We start from the raw sequence: 13,591 nt of genomic DNA on the forward strand, positions 1-13,591 counted from the left end.
ACATTCATGCCCAGTTGGAGCAGGGCACATGTCCCAGCCTCTGAGCGGACCGCCTGGGTTGGAGACGTAGTCGGGGACATCTATGGCGGTTCTCCGTAGCGAGTCTGAAGACGTCCGCGCCAGAGTAAGGCCCGGCCCTGGCACCCAGTCTCTGCGGTCTGCGTCACTCCATCCAACCACTCCTCCCACCCTCCCCCGGATTGGCTGACGGAGATGGCTTCAGTGAGTCATCCCAAGACTGAGATCAAAGGCAAATTGTGGCCGACGTCTATGCAAAATGTAATATGTAAGCCCCCAGCTATGTCTTCACTATTGATTTTCTCTCCTTCTTTCTCTCTCTCTCCATCTGTCTTTCTCTCTCATTTCTTCTTTTTCATTTTCATCCAAGCAAAATACACAGTGTGAAATTTGAAGAAAGCCCCCACAACCCGCAAAAAAAAAAAAGAAAAAAAAAATTGCCCATCCAAAGTTATGCCTGTTTGCATTTAGAGTCATTTTCAGAATGTAAGTGGTCATGTTACTCGAATAAAGTGTGCTATTCGGTCTTGGCTTGATTTGAAATACAAGGAGGGTGGGCAGTAATACGTTACAGGGAACCACTCAAAAATTGTGTGAGCGGTTCCGCCTGCCACTTCTCCTACTTGCAATAAGGACACATTTGAAAATCTCTGGTTCTGCGTCCAGTCGTGGGTATTGAGGCTGAATAGAAGAACACCAATTTAGATTACTTCCCCCAATGCAGTCATGTAGGCCCTTAAGGAAATTCATATTAATTATAATGTAGTCCTTTCAACAAAAATCAAACAGCAGCTTTTGAAGAAGGGGAATGAATATGTTCAAATGGTGGTGCGTTAAATACGTTCTGTGTCATCAGATAATTGTTTTGTGTAGAACTCCCCGCCACCTTCAAATGGATTCATGGCATTATAACGGCTCAGAATTACATTTTGAACACCATATTGCAGATATGATCTAAACAATATATCCATAGATTCCCACAAAAATGTCCGTAAACAAACAAAACTTGACTGTTGAGGTTCATAACAGTGAATCCACACCATGTGGTCTTACGCTACTATATTATTGTGCTGGGGGAGTAGGGTCACTTCTCCTTCTACACTATAAATCCTTATAGATATAAGGAATGCATTTTCTAAATTTTCCCTGTCTCCTGCAGTTTTAAACTTAAGAGAACATGAGTTCCTGGCCCACACCTGAGGAGTACCTGGCTTGAAAGGCCCATTGCTGTCCCTGTCCAAAGTCCTCCTGGTTGTGTTGCAGATCAAGACGATACCGGACGATTTCAGCTGCCACTGTGCTGACACCTCCCCCTCCCCCTTGTTGTCCCTTTTCCTTGTCCATCTGGTCATGCTTCGGACGTGGACTAAGTTTAAATAGACTCTGGTCTCAGCTCATATACATTTTTTATTATTACAATTTGTACTCATAATATGTTCACCCGGCACAGCCAGAAGAGGACTGGTCACCCCTCTGAGCCTGGGTCCTCTCTAGGTTTCTTCCTAAATTTCGGCCTTCTTAGGGAGTTTTCTCTTGCCACTGAAATTCAACACTATTCAATACTGTTGTTTGCTCCTTGGGGTTTAAGGACGGGTGTTTTGCAAAAGCACTTTGTAACAACTGCTGTTGTAAAAAGGGCTTTATAAATACATTTGATTGATTGATTGATGTGAAAAGACCCAACAGTAATGTTTCCCCAAGTAATGGCAGTATTTATACAGCCAGAGAGTTTCATAAACAGTCTACATCTCACCGTTTGCCTAGCTTTGAGCTGGTTATTTGTTTTATCTACAGAGAAACAAGGAAAACAACAGCCAGACACTCCTACTTCATTCCCTGCAGTCCCCTGTATGCAGTCGTAGAGCCCACTGAACTGAGGGTAAATATTATATCTTAAGGACTGAGTGGAATGAGAATACGCTTTAAGGGTGAGCTCTTCACAGAGTTAACAAGACAGACCCAAAGACAGACTGACAGACAGGCAGACATGCACAGACTACTTAACCCTTCGGTGTCCTCTGCCCAACGTCAATGCTCTGCTGTTTGTACTTAAAAATCCTATATTTACAGAAATGCAATATTTCAATTTACAAGTACCAAGTTGTGTGTGCCGGAAGTACCTGAAAATGGTAACTAACCCCTTAAAATGGGTCATTTTGGTGAATAAAGAGGCCCTATATTGCTTCAAACTCTTCAGTTCGTCAGGTCGTGCTGTGACATTCTGTCCGTGAAGCACATGAGAAATCCTTTTCTCTTCTCTGAGTCCGGGTTCAGAGATCTTAGCAATAGTCACTGGTGACAGCGACAAACCATTCATTTCCCAGACAAGCTGAAGACAGCCTGTGCTCTGAGGACAGGTGACTTCACTCAAGGTCCTTTACACAGTTGTTTATTAGTCTATACATTTTGTAGTTAACACTTCTATTTCACTATCTCCTCCCTCTCTTCCTTATTTTCTCTCTTCCTCTCTATTTGTCTTCCGTACTTTCTCTCTTCTTCTCTCTAGCTCTTTTTCCTCTCCTCCCATTTCCTTTCCATTTCTCCTCATCCCCCTCTCCACTGCAACACTCTTCTCTCTAATCTTCCTTCAATGCACTTTTTTTCGGTCACTCTCAATCTCTCTAACTTTTTCCCTCCGAGTCTCTCTTTCTTTCTGTCCTTCCCTGTCTCCCTCCCATTGCATCCCAACTGAAAAGCTCTCATCAGTCTCTCCGTGTGCCAAACCTAAGATGCAGGCTGAAAGACACACAACATACACTCCTGATTTTGGTCTGAGGCGGTGCTCCGCTTGACCATCAGATCTAGCATTCATTGGGTCATGCATCCACACCACTTTATTCCCAATCTGAACTACTTCTCCTAATCCCAGATGTATTGTGTTGCCGTTCCTCAGGTGCATTCTAGTGCTATACTTATGCCCGCCTGTGGAAGGCTCATTGTGAGTGTATTTGTGTGCATGTGTGTGCCAGTGCATGTTCATCCTCACATATCAGACCGCTCTCATTCTGCCTGCCAGTGTCTGAGCTGGTATTGAGAAGTATCCTTCGAAAACAGCCACCCTGTCCCATAAATTCCTGCAATCACACACACACACATACACACACAATGCATGAGTAATGTGATTTAGACTGCTTTAGCAAGGTCTGACGGGTACTCTACGTGATTAACAACCATGTGCCGTTGCATAGCGCAAAGTTAAAGATGTCTCTTTATTACGGACCACCACCATTTGCCTGCTCTCTAAGCCCCTCTTTGCATCTCTACATACCTTCTTAAGTACTTTGAGGCATCTGAGAACTCACTTCAGAAATTCCCACTTATAGAGCAGATCAAATGTCAGAAAAACATCCAGTTTCACCCTAAACATTTTTGTATTTTGCCCTTCTCAAAGCTCTACCGGTTTACAACAGGTTTATCTAATAGAACATTCCCCTAAAGACTAATCGTATGAAATTCAGCAAATCAGCACTCAACAGATGTTGATGTTAGGAGGCAATGCTCATCCAGACACTTCCTGCATTACAAGGCGAGTGAGAAAGACGAGGAAAAAAACACGGAGGTGAATAGCAACGATCTGTATTTTGATTTAAACTGCTTGACCCCTCCATTTAGAAAATGCTGAGTGTTTCAGCAGAATTCTGACAGCTGAGTGCGTGCGTGTGTGTGTGCGTGTGTGTGCGTGTGGGCGTGTGTGCGTATGCGCGCGTGTGTGTGCATGTACGTGTAAGCGTCTAAAGAAGTTTTGTTGCTGAGCTGTTCATTTGTGCAGAAGTTTGCATCTCAACAGACTAACACATTCCTGGAACGTCCACCTTTTGAATCCTCTCTTTTCCTTCAACCTCTCCCTCTCTGCTCACACTTGGTCGAGCATCATCTCGCATACATGGTGTGGAGTGTGATGGGGGACTCGAGTAATGCAAGCATCTGCTCAGGGCTTTTGTGTTCAAAAGATTCAATTAAAAAATAATTACCAAAAGATTAGTAGTAGTCCAATACGACTGTACAGTTTGAATTGATGTTGCCTTTTCATCTGGTTTAATAATAGAATGCTTTCTTAATTAAAGAAAAAAAGACAGAAAGGCTGCCTCAGTACATCCTGTCTGAAGACAAATTTGTTTGATGTGCTTGAAAAATTTAATATATTTTTGATCTAACAAATTAATTTTTTTTCTCCTCAATTCTTTTTTTCTTCTGTGGGAGATAAAGACAATTTAATTTAGATAACAGTGGTGAGAAGAAACCCTTTCCAGAGCTTTGGTCAACCAACGGGCTCCGCGACTTAAACCCTGAGCAATTAATGGCGACAGCATTCGCAGTTTACGCGGAGGCCGGGCCATGCGGCGAGGGGACATGACTTTGAACACGCTGGGCAGAATAGACGTCGTGACGAAAGCAGAGGAATTCTGGACTTAAATGATCTAGGCGGCCGTGTCTGTCTGTGCGCTGGTAATGTATTGCTTACAGGCTCTCCCTGACTGTATGCAGAACAGAGCAGGGCAACCCCCCGGTCCCAATGTAATTACCCCCAACACAGAGTAATCTCTGACCGTCTTACGCAAGATTACACACGCTGCTGAATGTAGCACATCTCACCCACAGTTTTTCGTACCGAGTACGGCGGGGACACACAGGACGACATCAGAGGTGTCTGTCCAACTGTCTGTAGGCGTACACGTGTGTGTGTGAGAAAGTGAGAGGGACAAATATAAAGTGTGCAAAGTCAAAAGAAAAGGAGCGGCTGAAGAGCGGAGGGATGGGCAAAGGCTGTGAGGAGACAAGTTTAGGGAGAGGCAGGAAGAGAAAGACTGAAGGAAGACATGTTAAAGGACAGAGAGGAGTAGACCGAAAGGAAGACAGGTTAAAGGAAAGAGAGAGGTGTAGACTGAAGGAAGACAGGTTAAAGGACAGAGAGAGGAGTAGACTGAAGGAAGACAGGTTAAAGGACAGAGAGAGGTGTAGACTGAAGGAAGACAGGTTAAAGGACAGAGAGAGGAGTAGACTGAAGGAAGACAGGTTAAAGAACAGAGAGAGGTATAGACTGAAGGAAGACAGGTTAAAGGACAGAGAGAGGTGTAGACTGAAGGAAGACAGGTTAAAGGACAGAGAGAGGTATAGACTGAAGGAAGACAGGTTAAAGAACAGAGAGAGGTGTAGACTGAAGGAAGACAGGTTAAAGGAAAGAGAGAGGCGTAGACTGAAGGAAGACAGGTTAAAGGAAAGAGAGAGGAGTAGACTGAAGGAAGACAGGTTAAAGGACAGGGAGAGGTGTAAACTGAAGGAAGACAGGTTAAAGAACAGAGAGAGGTGTAGACTGAAGGAAGACAGGTTAAAGGACAAAGAGAAGTGTAGACTGAAGGAAGACAGGTTTAAAGAGAGACAGGCGGTAAAAAGAGGATGACCAGAAAAAGAGATAGAAGGGAAGAGAGTTGTCATTGACTTGTTGTCCCTGTGGCTTTGTTCTTGCCATGCTCTGCAGAACAGCGACGATCTACCCTGGCTAAAAGCACCGTCACACAGGCGCGCACATACACACAAACACACACAGACACACACACCCACGCACACACTCATGATCCACACTGGAGTTTGCACTGTCAGACGCGCTGGTACCTGTCAAGCGTTGACCATTTCATATTAGACCCCTAGAGAGGCCAGTTGAGATCCACTGACTGGCCTCTGACCCCAAAACCCAGCTGGGAGGCCTCACAGCGCAGACGAAGAAAGAGTGTGTGTGTGTGTGTGTCCGTGCATGAACAGTACAGTGGGTAAAGAGGTCCCATGATATCCGTGACATGGCAGCCTCCAGCAGACTGAGTGCTGAAGCCATGCGTCCCACAGACCGACGCGTTCAGAACATCAGAGCAACATAAATGAATTGTTTCAGACAAACACGCACAGATGAGGAGGCAAGGAAGGGTGGGAGGGCGATACAGTCAGAGAGAAAAAGAGACAGACTGAGAGAGAGAGAGAGAGAGAGAGAATTTACAGTATATATATTTCAATGAGGGAGAAGAGAATGGAGGAACAGTGTGTTTGTTCTTCCTACTCAAGAAGCACTATAAAAAGAAAAGGAAGAAAAAAATTGGAAGAAAGCAGGAGAAAATCCCATTGTGACAAAGTGGCGATGGGATTAGAATTCATTGTGTCGGATGGAAGCTAGGCAGCATGCTGTCATTGTTTACTTCTTAGTTTATGCAGACCCTTATTGGCAGGGCTGCAGGCTTAACTACCCATTGATTCTTATTTAGAAGTGCCCGGTCACTAAGAGCGTTGTAAATGTGGATTTAAGACAGAGGTCCCCTGAGATAACTCTCCATCTACCTTTTTTCTCTCTCTCAGACATTTTTTTTTCTCCTTGCAATTTTCCCTGATAAGTCTTTCTCTTTTCCTGACTCTACTTTATTCTTTCTCTCCGTCAGCATCCCACTTTCCTTTCAGCTGCTGAAAAGTTACTACCAATCATGAGAGACAAATGGTTCACATTCCCATTGTCTTATTCAGCTTGCTGTCAGATTCATGCTAAAAATGAAATACCAGGTGACAGGTTAATATGAAGTCTCTGTAACATCTTCACCCAGTATAAAAACACTGTGTGGTTTCTGTATTGTTGGAATGGAAAGAAATCAAATGTGGAAAAGGCACGACAAGATCAAAATCAGATAACGATACAATCTCAAGTTTGCGGTTTACTGCTTGAGACAATGTCTGAAATAACATTGCCTTAGTTAAATTCTGGATCAGGTTGAGGCAAACCTGTGCTTGATCCAATGGCAGAGTTCTCAAGATGTTAATTAACACTGACTTCAGTTTTTCATTATGAGTTTCAGAAAAAGAAATAAGAAAGTATCGTCGAAAAATAATGTGATTGGATAAAATGTACTTTTCTCTCTCCGCCCCAGCCCCTCCCCCCTCTCTCACCCTGAACTAACTGGCTTTGTGTGTCCTGACTGTGCCTGCATATTCAGGAAATGAGCGGTGGCAGAGGGAGAGAATAGATATTAATTAAGCAGGGATTCAGCATTGACTCTGCCTTGTACATAAGACAAAAGGTTAAGTAAATGCCAGGGCTGCAGTGTCACTTCAAACAATGAGTATTAGCTTTGGAATCACTAATGTCTGCAGAGATTGGTTGCCAATTGGACTCCTGATTGCCAGCCAGTGTGGGGGCCGGGGCTATTTCATTTCAATCTGTGGCTAAATTAACTGGCTACGTCAGGTTGAAAACACACAATTATCTGAGCTAGGACTGGCACCGGGGACCTGGACCTGGGACACGCTGCGAGATTGAGAGGGAACTCGCCGGAAAGGAAGATCAACTTTTCCAGGGGACTGTTGACAAATGCCAGTAGCATCCCTCGAGCTTGACCCCTTTAACCCCACCCTGACCTTCGGTTCTGCCTGTCTGCACGACCGACACCTGGAGGTGAGGCTTGGCCATCATGACAGAAGAAACTTTGCTTCTTTTGCTTCTATGTGACGGTAGACATGAAACATGATACGAGGGCCGTGTTTGCAGATGGAGCGGTATTTTGTGCCACATAAAAAGTTTCTGATCCAGAACTTCCGTATTGTGATTACATCGCAGTCATTTTTTTGTTTTCACATTTGACTCATCGTTTGCAAAAATCCAGAGATCCACAGTTGGTGTTTTGTTCGCTTTGAAAAAAACTAGCCGAAGTCAAGAAATTGTGGAAAGATTGAAAAAGAAAACATCACAATAAGTAAACAAATAAGGCAGGGAGAGTAATGATAGGCCTCTTTGTATTGAGAGAAATTGCAGAAGCATTTGAGCACCAGTGAGGAGCCGTTTGGAACATATGGTGCTTTAATTCCTGTTTGTCTCATCTGGATAACTCCGGCCCCGTGAAGCTCTCCCCACCATCAGGGAAATATTGTCAGAACTGAAATACTTAAGAACAAAGGGCTTCAATTTCCACCCTAATGGGGTTTATTCCCAAATTTCCCCGGGCAAAATTACTAAACCGAGAACTGCTGTGTTCACTCCTGATTTATTTTTATTTTAGTGAATTTTAATGTTTTCCTCCCTTTCTGAAATTGTCTTTCTACTTTCCATTATTTGGTCTTGATTTCACAGTTAGAGACAAACTAAGTGGCCTGGTCAAACATCACACACAAAAACACGCATGCATGCAGACAGGCTGTTCATCTTTAATCGTGCATCACCTATTGTGCTGTTTGTCAGACAGCAAAGAATGACTGATAAGTCCGGTGCTGCTGCTATCTAGCCGGGCAGTAGGGTCTCTGAAGACACAACACCCACACACACACACACACACAATTATTAAAACACACACAACCAACAAATACCGCCCACGCGCACACACACTCACTCACTTTCAAACACACTCCCGCACTAATCATCCCCACTGTCTTGCACTCTGTCGGCAGTCACCAGTTCTCCACCCAGCCATCATGGGCCAATTAACTGGTCATATTTCTGTCTTCTGTTCCAGGCTACAGGAACTAAATGGCTAGCACTGGGGTAGCAGCGGTCTACTGTATTCTGTACTTACCTGAAGATGGCTGTCAGTTGGTTGCACGGACCTTGACTCAATACTAACTATTTAATGTGACAAATACACAGTCATTGCCGTGCAATTTGAAATACTGTAGTCTATTACACACCTACGAAGGAAATCTGGCCAACTGATGAAAAAGCGTTGAAAACTATTAGCTCTGATAAAGCATTCACAAAAAAAACATGAAACTGTCCAAAAAAAGCAAATATTTTGATGTATTTATTTACCTTATTACCGTACGATCTGATAGCAACAAGCCCGATACTTCCATCTAATCCCCTTTTTTTTATTTGCAGATGTTGTCTTTCGCAATATCAGAATATGTCTCTTCTCTCTGTCGATGTCTTTAAGTTGTATAGTAGATCACCTGATTAGAGCTGTCAGAGTCATGACAGCAACACATCAATCTGTTCAGGAGCCGCTAAGTTGCCAGGTAACATGAAAAACCTGGACCCTTCTCTCCCATGGACAGCCCTGCTACAGTTGTACCAGCGGTGTTCCTGGAACAGTGTGTCAGTAAAGACCACTCTGTGTAATTTGATGAGGTGCTAACTGACAGGGCTGTCTGTAAGTCACAAACGAGAGACATCTTAATGCGCTCAGGACAGTGATAGTAAACTGGTAGTAGAACCAAGAGCAGTTGTCAAACTGTCATGTTACAGCTTTTAGCACCAAACCGCTTTATGAGCGACACATGTTCCAGCCATGCTAAGGGACAGGAGTGTGAGTGCTGAGACAAAGTGGCACCACCTTCTGTTTGGAGAAACACACACACCCCAAGCAACAGGGAGGCTTCCTGGTGCACTCCGATGGAAAGTTGTGATCTTGAGGTCGCCTCAGTGTTATTACTAATGTGTGTGTACTGCCTATCTACCACAAACACACACACACACACACACACACAATGCTCTATTCACACTGCCCTCCATAAAGCGCCATTTCCTCTCCCACTATCCAGCCTATCGGTCCCCCTCTCCAGACATGACTGGGCCTGACACACCACCTCTGTTACAGTTTAAGGCCCATGGAGACACGGGGGCTGGGGGGGACGTTGTACCGACATAAAGTACCCTCAGATGGCCCTGTATTGCAGCATAGTGTTGGACATGCAAAAACATCTCACGACTTATACTCAAATTGGACAAACTACGGACAAACATCTATGACCTGTTTTGGTAACAGTTTTTTTTTTCTGATAGGGTTAAAGAAGTGTGTCAGCAAGGTGTTGGGCCACAAGCCGCCAGAGATGGAACAACATTTTTGATGATGGTTGCGGAGTGATGTGTATATATACTCCATTCAAACTGCCAAACCAGGCTTGTACTTTAAATAAAAATGACATATTAGTGAAATAGGTTCATGCATGGTAATGCTTTGAAAAAGACATAAAAAAAACATTGCTACACAGATGGTCCCCCAAAACAGAAGCTTGTTTGAAGTGCATTTCCTATAAACAATACAAGAAAACTTCAGTAAAATTAAAAAACCTATCCCCATATTTGACATTCCTGGCATTATTGGGCTTTCAGCAATGGTACTTAGATTACATTTTTTATAAATGCTGAAGTGTGTGTGTGATGCATAGCTTCAGGAGATTATTGAGTAAGTAATGTGTTTATTTATCTGTTTGTCAGTAACAAACACACATGGAGGTGGATGTAACACAGTCACATGGCCATGACACTCAACTTCTGGGAAGGTAATACAAGGTTTGCCACAGTTTGAAAAAAAATCCTAAAACTTGAACATAAAATAGGCTAACTTGCACCGGAGTTATCAATGGCCGTGGCTTAGTGAAAATACCATGGATGAAGAAACTGCTGCCTCTGGTTTTTAAGCTTGCAGGTCTGATCCCAGTGCTAGGCAGTCTTTACAGAATAAGTCATTATTCAACGTCTGGGGGACCTGGACAAAGGTGTCATATTTAGGTCGGTATTTTGTGGTCTGTCAGACATGCTGGAGCACAGCTGCAGCGAAGAGCGCCACCATCAGGTTTATAGAGAACTTCAACACAGCCAAGTGCTAAAGGGGAATAACAACAAATTACTGCAATATGCTTATGTTCATAGATTGCTTGAAGATGTTGTTGGACAGTCTATCTATGCAGGCAACTCTCTCACTCAGGGAGACCAGGGAGCAGATGGGGCAAGTGGAGTGCCATCCGGGACAAGCCAATAAGACGTCATCAGAAGGACAAAATGAAAACCCGGCTGACATTTATCACAATTAATGTATATGTTTCACAAACAATTGGGTTTTCCCAATCATTTTGCTTTAGCTGTTACAGAACATTTGTTTTGCGCACAGATCATTTGTAGCAATATTACCAAATGATACTATACTCACCCTAGCACACCACCCGCTCTCCCTAAGTGAGAGTTTCATCCAAAGACAGACAGTCCAACAAATACTTCAAGCGATTTAACTTAGGCAAAATGTAGAAAAGTGTCATTATTCCCCTTTAAACTCAATAATGAGGACAGGATTAAGAGTGTGTGTCTTTGGATGTGTGTCTCTGTGCGTGTTTTGGGGGAATCACAGCTGTCTGACATTAACAAAATCTGATAGTAACACATCTCCGAAAAGCAACCACGTCTTTATTCTGCCAGTGTTACCATTACATCACTGTGGAAGTGAACACGTTGTTGTATCTCCGCATGCATTGTCTGCCTATAACGTGGCAGCTGTTGTTACTTTGGCGTGGAGATGTTGGTAGGTTAAATACTGTGTTTAGGATAATAGGAAACGGGTCTGCGCTGTTCCCTGGGGTGGGATAGGGGCTGGAGGGTATTCTTCTGCAACGGCGGGTCGTGACAGCGAGAGGAAAGAAAAGAGGCGTAAACGAAAAGTAAACAATAAGAAAACCCCCAAAAAATAAAAATAATAATAAATGTGGACAGTGCAGTGCCGATCCCTGGACCCTCCCAAAACAGGGGTGTTTGTGATCAGGGTGGGTATTTTAAGAAACCAGGGTCCTGAACCCTAATCCTCTGACACCCAACAAAGCCCACTACCCAGCTGCCAGACTCAGCCCTCTTCAGCTCACTACAGGCCCAACAGGGTCCCAAGACAATGCCTATTCCATCACCCCCAGGACAAATATCTAGACAGCAATATTTTCCGCTCGAGCACTCCTAGCATGGTGCACTCGTTCTGGGCTGTGAGAGAGAGAGATAGAGAGAGAGAGAAGGAGGTAAAGATAGGGCCAGGCCCAGAGTGTTGTCGGAGTGAATATTCTAATTTACTACCTGATGTCAATCTAAATGAAGTGACATCAGAGTCGGGGATGGACACAACACAATCACCTTGGGGCCCCAGATTGGAGGGCTACTTTCTACCAGAGTAATTTGAGGCATCTGAGTGGGTAACCTTAGCAACACCAAAGGCAGCAGGGATTTCCAATGGCATTATTTTGTTTTGTATTGCTTTTTGGGGAGACTAAGGGGAGAGGGATTGGGAGTGGTGGTGGGGGGGGGGGGGGGGGGGGGGTTATGAGGCGTGTCTGCATAGGCTTTCTGTCAGACATTATTCAACAGCATTCTCATCTGTGTTTCAGGACAGGATTGCAAGCAGAACTAAATGACAATGTATCATATAGGAATACAGGTTTGTTCTTTAGGCCGACACTAACTATGCTGAATAATATATAGAGAATTGATGTTGTTTCAGAGCAGATTTCAAGTAGAAGGAGTGTAATGTAACTGTTCAGAGGACAGAACACATGTCCAGAATGTAAAAGCACTCTAGGGAGTCCTTTACAAAGACCTCTATGGTCCCTGGTTGACCGGCCTGTTTAACGGTAATCTTTAGCTGTGGGTCTAGACTGTTTTTTTGTTTTTTTTAAAAGCCCCAAAATGTGCATTCAGTATGTCTAAATGTTTCACAGTCCTCAAATGTTGTGTGTAACTCTCTAACAGGCTAACCCTTAACATCACAACAAGGCTGACATATGACATTGTCTAACCAACCGTTTAACCCTTAACATCCCGACATGGTTGACCAATGACATCCACCCACCAGCACTCAAACCTTTATTTATCCTCCAACACACCACACTACAAGAACAATGACTAACCATAACCCTACCATACACTACAGGAACATTGACTAACCATAACCATACCATACACTACAAGAACAATGACTAACCATAACCCTACCATACACTACAGGAACATTGACTAACCATAACCCTACCATACACTACAGGAACATTGACTAACCATAACCCTACCATACACTACAGGAACAATGACTAACCATAACCATACCATACACTACAGGAACATTGACTAAACATAACCCTACCATACACTACAGGAACATTGACTAACCATAACCCTACCATACACTACAGGAACATTGACTAACCATAACCCTACCATACACTACAGGAACATTGACTAACCATAACCCTACCATACACTACAGGAACATTGACTAACCATAACCCTACCATACACTACAGGGACAATGACTAACCATAACCCTACCATACACTACAGGGACATTGACTAACCATAACCCTACCATACACTACAGGAACAATGACTAACCATAACCCTACCATACAGTACAGGAACAATGACTAACCATAACCCTACCATACACTACACGAACAATGACTAACCATAACCATACCATACACTACACGAACAATGACTAACCATAACCATACCATACACTACAGGAACATTGACTAACCATAACCATACCATACACTACAGGAACAATGACTAACCATAACCATACCATACACTACAGGGACCATGACTAACCCAACCACACACTACAGGGACCATGACTAACCCAACCACACACTACAGGGACCATGACTAACCCAACCACACACTACAGGGACCATGACTAACCCAACCACACACTACAGGGACCATGACTAACCCAACCACACACTACAGGGACCATGACTAACCCAACCACACACTACAGGGACCATGACTAACCCAACCAAACACTATGGAGACAATAATTAACTTAACCATACCCTAACAGAGACCATGACCAACCCCACC

Source organism: Esox lucius, chromosome 6, assembly GCF_011004845.1.
Source record: "Esox lucius isolate fEsoLuc1 chromosome 6, fEsoLuc1.pri, whole genome shotgun sequence".
Classification (NCBI taxonomy): Eukaryota; Metazoa; Chordata; class Actinopteri; order Esociformes; family Esocidae; genus Esox; species Esox lucius.